The sequence below is a fragment of the Pteropus medius genome, unplaced genomic scaffold, assembly GCF_902729225.1.
Source record: "Pteropus medius unplaced genomic scaffold, Ma_sr-lr_union100, whole genome shotgun sequence".
Classification (NCBI taxonomy): Eukaryota; Metazoa; Chordata; class Mammalia; order Chiroptera; family Pteropodidae; genus Pteropus; species Pteropus medius.
Window position 1 is genome coordinate 1,263,599 of NW_024355206.1, and position 15,403 is coordinate 1,279,001.

Sequence of the window (15,403 nt, forward strand, 5' to 3'; positions counted from 1 at the left end):
AGCAAAGCACAGACATCTACAGCTTTTGAAGCTATGGCCAGGCAGAGATAAGGTGATGTTATTATTATGTGGCTCTACGTCATACACATTGTCTTCAGGTGTCACGAAAAGAGTGGAGTTCTGCTCTCTATGACAGCTGTGTCCCTCAGGCTTCGGGCTTCATTCACTCAAGCAGTCCATGGCAGAGAGGTTGTTTAAATAGGAGCATGCTCGGTTTATTCGCCGAGGTTCTTTATATCAGTGCTCACAGCCTATGCGAGACCAGCCAATGAAATGCTGAAGGGGACCTAGTAGGTACCTTCGTCAGCTTCATTGACGGAGTTTCAGCAATAAATCTTGCTGCGGAAAGAAATTAATTTTAAGTTCCTTCGTATTAATAAAAGCATTAAGGACTGTTATAATAAAATTTTATTGACTAATTTTCCACTATAATTTGTCTGTGATTCCTGCATAGCCATATTATATTTTTATGAAATAGAAACACTGTTTGCAGGCTGCATAATCATGGTTGTAAAAGAGCAAATGATATTTTGGAAATCATTCTTTGGGGTCTGAGGCATTTGGGGTGAGGTTATTTAATGCTCTTTTCATGGGGGATGCATAGAGTGATTTTTTTTTTCTTAAAAGGAGGGGAAATCTGCCCAACTGGGGACATGCCAAAAAACAGATAACATACTCACGATTGATTCATATATTATTTGGTTGTACTCAAAAGTAGATATCTTCGTAAAAGTCTTCTAGATCATCAAGAAAGGACAGGCTGAGATTATGATCAAGAATCTGTCATCAAGGGCTTAAGTGACATGGCTGCTTGTCCTACCCCCGTCGTGGGATACAGACTGAGAACAATGCCAGCAGGACTCCTAATATTGAATTAGAGTTAACCCTTTGCTTTATTTCAGGCCCTGTGCAAAGCATTTTATAGATAAGATTTTATGTACTTCTCAGGGCCGATCTGTGAGGTCAGTTTGCTTCCTGTACAAGGAAAGAGTTGGCTACTCGGCCCCCAGACACGTAGCTAGTGAGCGACATCATTGATAATTGAACTCCAAGCTGGAGCATTTACCCACCGTGCATTGAACACAGCCTCCTGCTGTGACACCGCCACACGGACGTGACAGGAATGGAGCCAGGAAGCAGCAGTGTCCAAAACACTCTCATGGGCCAGTGGAACCCAGGGGCAGTGGGTTCATCAGTGCATGAGAGACCGAGAGTTAAGCAGAACGAACATCCGAGTCAGAATCAGGTATAGGCAACAAACTCAAGAAACATCACCATCAAACACAGTGGCAGGTGACGGACGATAGAGTTAGGTTCATACAGTAGAGTAAAGGGTGAGTAGCGGATGGAGTGACTCCCTAACCTTTAGAATTAGAGGTGTACGTAGTTGATGAGCAAGGCCAGAGATCATCTGACTATAAGGGCTCAAGAAAGATGACCCGCTCACATCTAGAGGATGAAGGCTTGCTGGCACAGAACTGTCTTGTGAAAGACTCTGAGTGTGGTTACTGTGACATGTGACTGTCTGCATTAAGCATCTCTAAGGGCGATGGCATCATATAGCCAACTGAGATCTTCGGCTATGATTCTCCTTGATCACTGAAGAATCCTTTAAACTAGCAAAGTTTAAGTCTGATTCCCCCCACCCCACCCCCCACGTTGACCTAGTATTTTGCCTTTGGAATGAAATTCTTTAGCATCTCACGTTATGGAAAGAGGTGGGGAGGGGGATTCTAAAAGCTCACTAAGTCTTGCTCGAGCAAAGTTTACGGTTTTGTTTGTTTGTTTGTTTGTTGAGCAGATATGAGCATACAGAGTGAACTGCTTCTCATGGCCAGTTCTGTTTAATTCATGACTTGGAGAACGTGGACATAGAAATGATACGAGAGTGGGCGTGCCCAAAACACAGCTGTGTCTCTAGGACACAGTCCTGGTCCCTGTGCCAGGTTTGTACCAAGGCCCCACCATGACCCCCGAAGGGGCTGCGTGACGGGTTCGCATTCGCACACAGGGACATCGCATCTACATCACTGGAGGAGCCTGGGCACCTTCCCTTCCCCAGCATCTAACCATGGCACGTGTCCCGCCCAAGGGTCAGTTCACAGGATTGAATGTAATCCTGGCGGAATTGGCGGGGCGGGTTGAGCCAGCCTCTTCTGCCTCTGGTGACAGCAGGGATCCAGGGGAGGGACAAGGCCAGCAGGACAGCAGCCCAGTGTCCAGAAGAGTTCTCAGGGACCGAGGTGACATCAGTTCTTGGAGAGCCAGGATCAGAAAAGGTTAAGTTTAGATCATGCCCTCAAGAGTTCTGAGCATCAAAAGGAAAATGGTCAAATCCTTAGGAGCAGGGACAGACAGCGACACAACAGTGAAGTGTGGGCTATTAGGAGCCCAGTATCCACAGCAACTGAGAAGGGGGAGGAGCAAATCGGGCGGAGACCACTGTTCCAGAGGAGCCAGGAGGCTGCGCCATGTTCTCAGGGACCTGCCATGTGGTGTGTAGTACTCAGCGGATATAAAGGCACATGGCCGGGTCATAAACAAACAAACAAACAAACAAACAACTTTCTCTTTGACTCTGTAGAAGCAGACAGGGTGGAGTAGGTATTTTCCCCACCCCTAAATAGCCTCAGGGCCATATTGTCATGCGGACGGCCCTGCGTGGCGCAGAGTACAGCGGAAAGAACCTGAGCCTCAGAATCCGAGCTGCTATGGAGTCCTGCGTTCACCTGGCTCACCTCGGACACTTCTCCTGCCTACACCCCACTTCCTCATTTGCACAGATAGAATCATATCGGTCTCACAGTGGTTTCTAAAGATTAACTGAGAATGTAAAGCGCAGAGCCTGACCCGCGGTATGTTTTCAATATCCCTATTAATAAGGATAACGGTAGAGGACCATTTTAGAGCTGATGGATAAGCCACTTTCTCTTTGTTCGTGTAATCCACCATCATGGCTCTAGGAAATGGGCCATGCCGAATGTTACTTTGGGAGAACCAGCGATAACACGCAAGAACATAAAAGGCCCACCTCTTGTACCCCTGGTGGATTACAAGAAGGAAACCTGCGACAGCAAGAAAGGCGTGTGGTTCGTCATGTGCGTGCGGGACTCCACATTCAGGACGGCAGTGTCTCGGGGGAAACCGTGTTAGAGACGGGCGAAGAGGAAGCAGAGGAACTTGGTGTTTGTCTTTCTGTGTAAAGAAGCAGCAGAGAGATGGGACTGCTGTGCAGGACGATCCCCCACTGGACGAGGCGGCTGCAGAAAAATAAAAGCCATCAGTCAGTGTGGGGGGTGCTATTGCCGCCGTCCCCCGATCCCTTGACCAGCTCCTCCCAGTTGTCGTGTTGACTGATAACAAGAAACCATTGACTTCTGTTTCTGAGAACTGCCCTCAGGCATACAGGCCCTTGGCTACTGACCGGCTCTGCAGGGTGTGCAGGCCTCCAGCTGGACTCAACCATCAGTGTGGCATAGCCCGTGGCCCCCAGTGTCCCTCTGTGATCACACGGGTGTGAGTCACCTGCCAATACCAAATTCTTGCTAGCTCTTTGCTCGCTCTGGCTTCCCTCACTCCACTTTTCTGTAAAGAATCCTCACCCCAGTGAATCAATTGGATAAGAACCTTTGCTTCAGGCTCTGCTTGAAAAACTCTAGCCAAGATTAGCAATGGTTGGTGAGAGAGAGAGAGAGAGAGAGTGCAGGAGAGAGAGAGAGAGAGAGAGAGAGAGAGAGAGAGAGAAAGAGAATGAGAGAGAGAGCGAGCCAGGGTTAACCTCGTCTGATCTCCCTCAGCTTCCACGTGGTGGGAAAGGATCTGGAAATTTCGACATGACTCTCAGGGAATGGAAATTTCCTGAGAATCTGTCTGGAGAGATTGCCACAAAGGTTCACCACAGTGGGGTAAAGTGAGCCTGGGACAGAATGTTCCCTGGGGGTAGGTCATTGGGCCTAAGGCCTGAATGGGAGCCCCAGCCACTGAGTACAAAGGTGGCAATTAGAATCCTTGGCTGTATTGTCTATGCAGCAGGAACAGAATGCAGCCTTTCGCAGTATGAAAGAGAAGGTGTCTGGGCCAGCCCCAGAGCCCCCATGCTTTGGTAGATGCTGCAGCCCGCCCCTGCAGGTCAACCCAGCCCTCTGCAGCCCCATGGCCTGGCTCACACCAGAGGCCCCCCGCTACCTGTGCCTTTGTGCTCCCAGACAACCAGATGTGACCTTGAGGAAAAGGAGAAAGAGAAAGAACAGTGTTAATAATGAGTTACATTCCGAATTCACTAATTTTTCCCCCAGTAGAGTCGTTTTAACCATTTAAACCAGAAAAAATTGAGATGCCCCAAATTGAAAATTTAAGATATTCTTTATCCGGTAGTGTGTGCATGGTAGTGGTGGTAGTGGGGTGTCTTTTTAGGAGAAAAGGAAGATGCCACATTGTCTTTGCATGTGTGAGCTAGAACGTGGGCAAATTTGCGACCCTGTCCTGTGAGTGTTGTTATTATTGTGGGCATCATCCTAGCTGCTTCCCACGGGAGTGGCGGCGTGTCAAATCCAAGGTCAGGTGGGGTCAAGATCAATCACATTGGTTTCTCACCTGAGTTCAAGTCCGTCGCCGTGGGTCGACGTGACCCCCTGGCAAGCTGGCAGGAGTAGCAAGTCTGCCCTGGGGGATCTGAAGAGACTGCGATCCGTAAAGCGTGTGAACTTTGATAGCCTTTGGTGCTTGCAAAGATGCGACTCATTGCTATGGAGCTACTTCTGCAAGGAATGGGTTCTAATGGGAAATACCTCGAAACTCATTTGCTTCAGCCAAAGCAGGAGCAGCCATAAGTCAGGGGAAGTTCTGTGGATACAGTAAACGCTCTTTCCTTTGGGGACACGGCAGGGCACAGCCATATCAGTTTGAGTTTCTAGATCCTCACCACGGAAGGCTCTTCATTGTCGTGCTGGACTCCATAGAGAGCGTGATACTACAGGGTCGCCTGCATTTCCTGCCACCGCCCTAGACCTACCTTCTCTTTTTCTTCGAACCTAGAGCACAATTCTGTGGTCCAATTCCCCCTCTACCTGGCCTCAGATGAGTTCATTCATCCATTTATCAGGAACAGGAGCCAGTTGAAACAACTACATAAGATGGAAAGGAAAGAGAACTCGGCATCCCAAACCCCTCCGCTGAACTGTGACTCAGGAATTACAGCACATCCTATTAAACCGTTTCTTCTTGATGCATTGGGGCTGAGCAGAAGCCGACAGTGACATATGGGAGAGGCCCTGTTAGCAGGATTGGGGCTGCTGTGTGATAAATGACACAATATGTCAAAGAACATCTGTTATCCATCATGCCGGCTTCCTCGAACACTTGGAATAAAAGGAGAGAGAGAGAGAGAGACTCGAGGATGCGTCTGAGAGGCGGGCGAATTAAGAGGAAGGAACACAACACACAGCTGGAAGAAGAGGGGAAAGTGATTCAGGAAGACGAGCTAGCCAGAGCCCCTCCAGCAGCCGGCCTCCCTCCCTGTCCCTTTCAACTCCCTTTCCCTTTATTTTATGTTTTAAAAAACTTAATCGGTCGAGGGTCGAGTGTATGAAACCATCACACAGGCGGGTGACGGACGGGAGCTGGCGGTACGGTTCTGTTCCTTTCATTCTCCTGACTCAGCACGCTGGAGGGGTGCTGGGTCTCTCTGGGGCCAGACGGACTCAACCAAGCCTTCTGCAATTTCGCTGGCATGCCAGACTGTATTAGAATTGTCCAAGCGAGTGCTCTGAGGCCGGTGTTTGCGAGCAGGTTTCCTGCCGGGAGGGAGCATTCATTTTGGATTTCTTAGCCGTTCATGCTGCTAATGTTTGTTCCTAACACAGCAATGCAAATGCCTGTCTTCTCTGTTGGATGCAGAGTTTCTGATTACTTTGTGTCATCAGAGGAAACATCCATCCTTGGGGATGTTATGCATGCGACTTTTCCAGGATAAGGCCAGGGGCACCCAGGAGGATGCATGGATTTCTTACTGCATGGGATCTAAGAGACTAAATCCGTGTGAGTGAGTCTGATAGGTCAGCACCACACATCCCGGGAGCCCACGTGCTTTGGATTTAGATGCGGTTGGAGGCAGAAATGCTTATTGAAAATAATTACACTTTCATATTTGCAGAGTCACTTTCCTTGGTGCTCATATTTCTTTCAAAGTATTATTTTATCTCTTTTTAATATATATCTGGATTACTTTGCTATGGAGTAATGGTTTTTTAAAAAAAGTCACAAACAGACGTGAGATGCTTTGATCCCCTCACCTGGGCTCATCTGGGAGGTTTTTTTTGTTTTTTGTTTTTTGTTTTTTTTTAAATCCTAGACTCCATAATAAGATTCTGATTTGGAAGTGTCGAGATAAGGTCATAAATTTGCATTTTTAAAAGTTTATCCATCCGGCTGATTCTAAGGATCAGTGCAGTGAATGTATTGGTTGCAACCTATACATCTGCTATGCCCTTCTCCAGCCCGTGGTACCCAGGATTCCCTCTGTGGACTTACCCCAGCCATCTCTCCATCTTGCGGGTGTTACGGGAGCTAGACCCGCCCTTACACCATCCAGGCCGCTGGGAGAGAGTGAGCCTAAGACCTTGAGCTTCCACAGGAGACTCTTTTCCTCCGAAGGCAGTGGGTAGAGATGTGAGCCTTGGGATTGCAGTGAACGTTTTGTTTGCTCTAGCCAGGCCAAGCCTCGAGCTGTGGGGTGGCCGCCGTGTGCAGCCTGCGGAGGAAGCCGACGCCATGGAAAGCAGAGTGAAGAGACAGAGAGAAACGAGATCCATCAACTGAACTTCTTGATCAGGCTTATCTGATTTGAAATTTCTGTCTGGGCATTTCAGGAGCATCAGCCAAAGTATTTAAGCCAATCTGAGCTGGGTTTTAAATTACTCAAAACCCAAAGAGTTCTCTCTGATAGAGGTCGCCACATTGAGGAAGCCCTGCTCTAAATTCCTTCCAAATAGGTAGGGAATCCAAAATTCGCATCAGCCACACGCTTGCTTCTGGTAACTCTTACCGAGTACCTGCCAGGACCCAGGGCCATTTAAGAACAAGCGTGGAATAGCAAGAGTTATGAAGCCCAGTTCTCATCTTCGAGAAGCTGACCGAGGGAAGAGAGGAACATATTCCTCAAAAAATAAATAAATAAATAAATAAAAATAAAAATAAAGCCAATAATGTAAGACAGCGTGGAAAGGTCCAACAAAAAGCACGAGCAATGAATGAAAGGATGTTAGAGGAGAGAAGGGCTCTCTATGAGACACAGAGATCGAAGCTACAGGAACCTATTTCTCTTGGCTCCCGAGAAACGCACAGGCATCACCATTTGCTACAAGGGCTTCTGTCTCCTCCCTTAGACGACTTTTGGGTCACTTCCGTGAGCAAAGACAAGGTCAGGCAGAGTTGGCCTCATCTTAAGGCAGGCACTGCCACGTTTAAGTCGCACACGCTGCCATCACTGGGGGCAGAGCCCTGAGCAGGTACCAGTGTGGGGAGGAGGACCAGTTATTATTCATACGAATTACTGAATCGAAAGACCCAACTTCCCATCCTTTGGCAATTAAAGGGCAGCATCGTGGATTTTTTTTTAATTAATTAATTTTTTTTTAATGGCGACATTGGTTAACAAAATCCAATAAGTTTCAGCTGTACACTTTAACAATAAAACATGTATATATTTACACTGTGTGTTCCCCTCCCATAGTGAGATTTCTTTCTGTCACCACATATTTGACCCCCTTTACCCCATTTACCTCCCCTCTCCCTCTCCCCTGTACCCTCTGGTAACCACTAGTCTATTGTCCATGTCCATGAGTCTCTGTTTGTCCTGTTTGTTTATTGCTTTTAGGTTTATATCCCACAAGTAAGTGATATCATGTGATTTTCAATTTTTTCTGTCTGGCTTATTTCACTTAGCATGATTATCTCGAGGTCCATCCATGTTGTCGCAAATGGCAGTGTTTCATCTCTTCTCATAGCTGAGTAATACTCCATGGTACATATGTACCACGGCTGCTTTATCTAATTGTCTATCGTAGGACACTTCGGTTGCTTCCATGTCCTGGCCACTGTGAATAGTGCTGCTGTGAACATCGGTGTGCAAGTCGCACCGTGGATTTTTAACAGTGGCGTGATGGTCTGGGCCACCTGGGGATGTCGATGTGGCAGCTGTGTCTGTGCTGGATCAGAGAAAGGTGAATCAGGAGTCAGGAAGATCTGTCGGATGTCTAGGCTAAACTCTCTTCGGTCTCTGATCACACGTGGGGCCGTCAGGTTGGTGGGGAGGCCACGTAGACACAAGAATACAGCTGACCCTTGAACAACACACTTTTGAACTGGGCAGAGCCCCCTATATGCAGATTTTTTTTTTTTAGTACATACTGTAAATGCATCGATCTCTTTTGTATGATAGTCTTTATAACATTTTCTTTTTTCTAGCTTACTTTGTTATAAGAATTCGGCATATAATACATATACACAATATGTGTTAATCGACCATTTAAGACATCGGGAAGCCTTCTGGTCAACAGTAGGTTAGTAGTAGTTAAGTTTTGGGGGAGTCAAAGTTATATGCAGATTTTCAGTGGTATGGGAGGCTGACACCCTTATAACCCAGGGATCGATTATATTTCTCAATTGATTGGTTGTGGGAAACAAAGGGAGAATGGGAATTGGATGTGATTCTGAAATTTTTAACCTAACTAGGGGACTGTTTACGATTTAACCTACAAGCACACACACAAATGAAGAGAAGTTGATTTTTGGAGGAACAGAATACCTTCAGTTTCAAATCGTTAGAATTTCATGGGCTGGCGAGTCATTTGTGGGGAGATATTTGTGGCAGGTACATGTGGCAGATACGGGGCGAGGTGCCTGAAGGGAAAGCTGAGGTTACAGATGCCGCGTTTGCAGTTTTAACAAATTTAAAGTTGTGGGAATAGATATAAAGCTAAATAAAGAGCATGTCCAGCGGAGGAAGCTGTGAGGATCAATGATAAAACATGAGTAAATTCTGGGACACAAGAAAGAAATGGATTCAGAAAAGAGAGATGAGTTAGTCATTGGACTCACAGGAATAATAAAAAAAATCACAATCACAGTGATCATAACGAGGTGCCAGATCCTATTCTGTAAGCTCTAGGCAAAACTTCTTTTGAAAAATCCATGGCATATTTTCATCCAAGCAAAGAAAGGTTCAGGAGGCAGATGTAACTAAGGAGAAATCTAAGGCAAACTGTCGTGGCTGCCTTCGAACGGAGGTGTGATATCTTTACCTGGTGGAACAGGGTTCTGCCCTTGAGAAGTCTCTGCTAGGGAACCAGGAAGACTCTGCGCTTACTACCTGTACGTTCTGGGCCAACGGGTCCAGTTTCTTCTTCTAGGAAAACGTGGAAAATATTTGCTGTTATGGACAGAATGTGTGCTCCCCACCCCCAATTCATAAGTTGAAGTTTCAGCCCCCACTGTGACGGTATTTGGGGTTAGGGGTCTTTGGAGATAATTAAGTTTAGATGAGGTCATGAAGGAGGGGCCCTCACGACGGGGTTAGTGCCCTATGAGGAAGAGGCGTCCGAGCTTCCTCTCTGCCGTGTGAGGACACAGGGAGAAGGCTGCTGTCTGTGGGCCAGACAGAGAGGCCTCCCCACGACCTCTCTCCCAGGTGGACTGCTGCCCTCTGCACACCTGCCTCAGGGCAGCTTTCCTTGGCCTTGCCCGGGGAGTGGGAGGTGCCTTTTATTTGTAACCCCAGAAAGTGCCGTGCATCCTCTTATGATGCCGTCACTTAAATACCCATTCCCCCTTCCCAGCTACACCAGGAATGTTTTTGTAGCGGGACTGGGCCTTCTGGGTCTCTGCCTCCTATACCTGGGGCGCACTTAGCAGTTAGGGATGCTGTGAACCTCACCTGTCCTGCTTTAAAAGCATCTCGTTTACCCTCTGTCACATCCTAGTGCACAGAGGACAGTCAGGCACAGGTAGATGCTCAATAAGTAAATCGTTCAACAGCTCCATCTAACTCTCAGTGACCACCGACGTCCTCACTGAGAAGGAAAGCAGTCTACATGACGTGACCCCTGCTGCCTTTCCGTCCTCGTCCCTTCACGCTTTCCTGGACCCGCCCATGATGCTTCTGCCACGCTGGCCTCCTTGCTCTTTGGGGGACACACCAAGCTTGTCCCAGACCCGTCCTCTTTGCACTGGCTGTTTCCTCCGCTCGGTCGCTCTGCCCCCTGATATCTGCACAGCTTGCTCTGCCCACATCTCCGCTCCCGTGTCACCTTATGGGAGACCTTCCCTGACCGACCGATAGCGCGAAGCCCCGCCCCACACAGCACTGTCCGTCGGCCTTACCTTCCTCAACGCTTCTGTCGTGCTGTGCACCATCCGACATGACGTATGTCCAGTGCCGTGTTTCTTATACGTCTTCCCTCTCTATACGGTAATTCCATGAAGCTAGGGATTTTGTCTTGTCCACCGCTCTATCTCTAGCTTCTAGAACAGGGCCTAGTGCCCAATTTCAATTCATTAAACGAACGACTAAGTGCTAAAGAGATGGAAAGATCTAAGGGGCCACAAATCGTGCAGAATGACTGTGTTCGGTATTATTGGAGATAGGGAGCTATTCCCAGCAGCCGTCCACACTCCCCTCGCCACGTAAACAGACCGACACCTAGATTAAATATAGATGCATGTTCCTGAGTCTTCAAATCCAATACAGGCACAAGGTATTAATAATACAAAATACATCATGTCTGGCTTCGCTTTGTGAAGGAGGTTGAGAGAGAACGGGAAAAGGCCCGAGCACTTCCCCCGACAGCAATCCCATACTCCTCGTAATAACACTTCGGGAGCTTGATAGAGGCATTTCATCCCAGAAAGCAGCCTGCCATTTTTTCCAGGATTGCCTGAATTTACTACTGCAATTACCAGCAAAAAGCCGTCAGGTTTTAGAGTTTTCTCATCCGTAGGAAGCTGGCCAATTTATTTTATTAGACTCTTTTCCATTGCCTGACCCTAAAATAACTGATTTCGGTGTTTACATTTTTAGTAGCAAGCTAACGAAGAGGCCGCGGCAGCTACATCCGGGCCCTAGACGTCTGAGCAAAGCCTGATGACAGCAACGAAACCCTTCCCAGTCTAATCCATTGGAAAAAGGCTTTTGCTTAGTATTTTTTAAACATCTTATTGGTTTTGTGAATAGACAATTTTTTAAAACTTTCTGGGGTTTCTCTTTCCATTTATGTTGGTAGCTGATAGATGCAACTTGCCTTTTTTAGGATAATCTGCTACTTTTCACTCTGTCTTATTTTCCTGAATTTCTCCCACCTGTCTATGCATCTTTTTTCTTGCTTTTTAAACTCAGCGCTAGAGATCCTTTGTGATTTCCGAGTCCACGAGAAAAATCTTAGACGAGTACCCTTACGGGTTTACACAGTAAAAGTTTTGTGAAGGCTTTTGAGAGTCTTGTGACTGTCCACGTGGAGATTTCTTCAGCCTTGTCACTGAGAATTCTGCCCATAAAAAATGAACCCAAGTGGTGGCAAGAATATAAAGCAGTTGGGACTCTCCTACACTGCCGGTGGGAATGTAATAAGGTACAGCCACCGCATTGGAAAACTTTTTTGAAATTTCTTTAAATTAAAAATATACTTGTCATACGATTCACTAATCCACACTCCCAGGGATTTACCCAAGAGAAATGAAAACATAGGTCCACACGATTGATCATAGTAGCTCTACTTGTAATCACCCCAAACGAGAAACAACTCAAATGTTCAGAGGAAGTCTGGGCAAAGTCACAGCTTGACTAGGATGTTTCGACAAGGAAACTGTCACTGAGCATGCCTTTAGAGCAACAGTTTGGATGCTTCAATTTAAGAAAGGAATTGTTGAATTTTTTGTAATGTAGGTCAGTTCTACCTGATGGGTTTTATAAATCAGAGCATATCCGTAATGATTTTATGCTCAATCTTCATAACCTCTGTGACCGCGTTGACTAAGGTGGTATAGCTAACATTTGAACTTCTCAAAAAAGACTTCTTGTGCTCTACAGACTGATATATTTTTTAGTTTTTCATTATTGATTCACTTAAAATATGTAGCGAGAAATAAAAAGAGAGAGCACGCACACTATATTCTATTTAGTTAGTAAACAAAATGGACAAAACTGTTAGAACTGTTCCCAGGGGGATCTTAAGGGGCTGCTACAAATCTATTGAGTACCCCTCCCCTTCGCCTCATAGAGCAAAAGAATTTAGCCAACTAAAGCAAAATTATAGATAGAAAGCTCTCTGTGCCTGCCCTGCTAAAGATGTTTCTTGTGTATCTAACGGACCAAATGCTTATTCTGGTTTTCAGCCTTTCATCATGGAGCCTATAACCCGCCTTCTGAGCAAAGGGACAGAAGAAATATCTTTCTATATCTCTATCTCTATTATATTTTTCAAATTATGTTTTACCTAAATAAGTAAATATCATTATTTTCTTCCATGACAAAAGTGACTCCTTCCTCAAAGGCTGAAAACCAGAATAAGCATTTGGTCCGTTAGATACACAAGAAACATCTTTAGCAGGGCAGGCACAGAGGGCTTTCTATCTATAATTTTGCTTTAGTTGGCTAAATTCTTTTGCTCTATGAGGCGAAGGGGAGGGGTACTCAATAGATTTGTAGCAGACCCTTAAGGTCCCCCTGGGAACAGTTCTAACAGCCAAAATCTTCTCTGTTTTTTGAAGAGGCCGAGAGAACCAAGGAATATCCAATAAAACGGACTGTTATAAAGTTTCGACTTAACTCATCCAGGAGGATTCTAGAGTCTAGAAAATATGAGAGCTCTTATGTCTAGGGAGTAAGTGTCCCTACTATGCTTCAGACTTCCTATCTCATACGAGGAAGATTTCAGGCGCATCTTGAAGCCATACAAGATCAGAAGCATTCTGGGGCACCCTTGCAGGCTGTGCCTGCCTGGTCGTCGTATTGTGCAGGATTATGCAGTTTTGGTGGCTTAAGGCCTGTGAACAGATTATATAAAGTGTCTGCTTCTGAAAAGTTCAAAAGAAAGGTTAATTCTCTGCCAGAAGAAGGAAGGAGAATGTTAGAAGCAAGTACTACAGCCATCAGTTCTTCTAAATCCTCTAAGACTTCCGTGGGCCTGAGACAAGGCAGTGCCCCAGGTTCTTCCACGTAGGGTCCCTGGCCTCCTGCCACCATCAGTGCCTTCTGTCATATGAGTAGTGCCACGTAAATGGACACACTGGTAGAAAATGGTGAGAATGCGAGACTAATAGGGGGCACGATCATCTTGCATCCTTGTTGGGGGGCAAATCGACTGCCCCGTGTATCGCCACCGTAAATGATGAGGTAAATAAACCCAAGGACAAGGCTGAGAAGCTTGGCTAAAATGAGGTCATTATGATTCGTTAATAATCCAAAGTCATGTGAAAATCAAGCCAGTTATCCCCAACGTTTGGGGGGGTGGGTTTCTTTAACAACTTAAAACTTCAAGAAGTGGACTACAAAATAAAAAATAATAATAATTATAATTAAATTTATCATGTGAAACATGATATTGTAATTGATATACTATGTCACGTATAATATGTATTATACCGTATTATGATAATTCGCATTTATGTGCCAGTTTTCTAATTTATAGTTCTTATAGTAATTGTATATGAGCAATATGCAGTTATAAATAACAGAGATTCTATAGCTCACCCAAGGGCACACCACCAGGAAGTACCTGTTGCAGGCTGATGACCCTAGGTTGCACGGTGTGGGCAAAATTATTGGTTTATAGTAGGCTAGCATAGGTCAGTTAGCTTTTTTGAGGAAAATGAGGCTGATAAGAAAATAGATGGGAAATTGCAGCTGGTCTGCAGCGGAGGCAAAGAGACATATCAAGATCCCACTGGACGCTGCTCAGTCAAAGCTTCTTTGCATTAATCATGCATCGCAGGGGTAGCAAAGCGTAAACTTATAACCATTGTCACCTTCTTCTGCCTTAAAAGCTTCGTAAAGTCTCACACGTATCCTCAGGTGAACTACTGTCCCTCAGTCTGCTTATGCATGAATTATAGTTTGACCTTAGAAAACTGGAATTTTTCTGCTTGTGTCTGGCTCGTATTTGTTTGTTCTGGCACGTAGCTTTTGCTTTCTTAGCCTCTGTATGTGCAATACTCATGCCAGTATAATAGGCACCCTCTGTAATGCCCACCTCGAAGAGGACAGGCCTTTCGTTATTTTTAAAGAAGGTTCACATTGTTGGAACTTGCTGCCAATTCGGGAAGATGACTAAGAATCGCACTTTTCATGTTCCTCTGATTTTCCTCTGGTTCATTTCATTTCGATCAGGGAGCAGTCACTGAAATGCATAAAGGAGACATGAGTCATAGTCAGTGTGAGTATTCATTTGTCCCCAAGATCTACTTACTCGCCACCGTGTCAGCTTAGCTAAAAAGATATGGCAATAAAATCTTCAATCGGCGTGCTTATATCAAACATGAAAAATAAGTTTCCCAATCCTCATTCTTATGCCCGATTAGGGTGAAAAGAAAAATGGGTAAACATAAACTTGTAATCCTAAGAAATTTTGCCCACTTTAAGCTTTGATTCTATAGTATAATTTTATTTTTTTTTTCTTTAGGCGAGGCGACCCTTGGTTGACCTTGCAGATTGCAAAGAACTTGTCAGCTCACAATCCCTTATTATTATTATTTTTTTAACTTTTTATGCCTACAGCACCTGGTGTTCCTAGGTGGTCTCCCATCCAAGTACTAACCGGGCCCAGCCCTACTTAGCTTCTGAGATCAGACAAGATCAGGGTTGTTCAGGGTAGCATGGCTGTAGACCTAATTTTACTTCTTTCCCTAGGAAGCAGCCCTTATATCGGAACCAGCTTAAACAGGTGCAGCGTATAGTGATTCACTACTTGTTTGAAACCCTAGAGAATTTCAAAAACGAGGGAAGAATTTAGAATCAAGACTTGAGCATGAATCAGTGACGAAAGCCGCCTGCTTCTGCAGAAGGCAGAGGAAAGAGCTCGAAAGTCAGACCATTTTTGTGTCAAAGTCAGGCCAAGGAGACTCAGAAATAGAGACCTATTTAGAAATAGGTCTTCGATTTCAATTGCAGCCACGTTAGACATAAAGGCGCAAACGATGTATTAAAAACCACGAGTGGGTGCTTCCTGAACGTACACCTTCCCAGGTAGCACCTCTGGTGACTGGGATTCAGAGAATCTGGGGTGGCATTTGGGATTTAGCATGTTTAACAAATCCCCCAGGACGTCCTTATGATCGGAGAAGTTTGAGATACTCTGCTGAGAGAAGCAAGGTGGGCCTGGCAGAATGAATCGGACTTCCCTGCTGTTTTATCCTG

General features: G+C 45.6%; 1 protein-coding gene and 1 pseudogene across 1 annotated transcript in view; one reads left to right on the forward strand and one right to left on the reverse strand.

The window, feature by feature from the left end:
- Positions 1 to 15,403, forward strand: part of AGBL1 (AGBL carboxypeptidase 1) — a 535,540-nt gene that overhangs the window by 399,382 nt on the left and 120,755 nt on the right. The gene's annotated exons all lie outside the window — the stretch shown is intronic.
- LOC120599425 (uncharacterized) lies at positions 14,756 to 14,874 on the reverse strand (annotated as a pseudogene).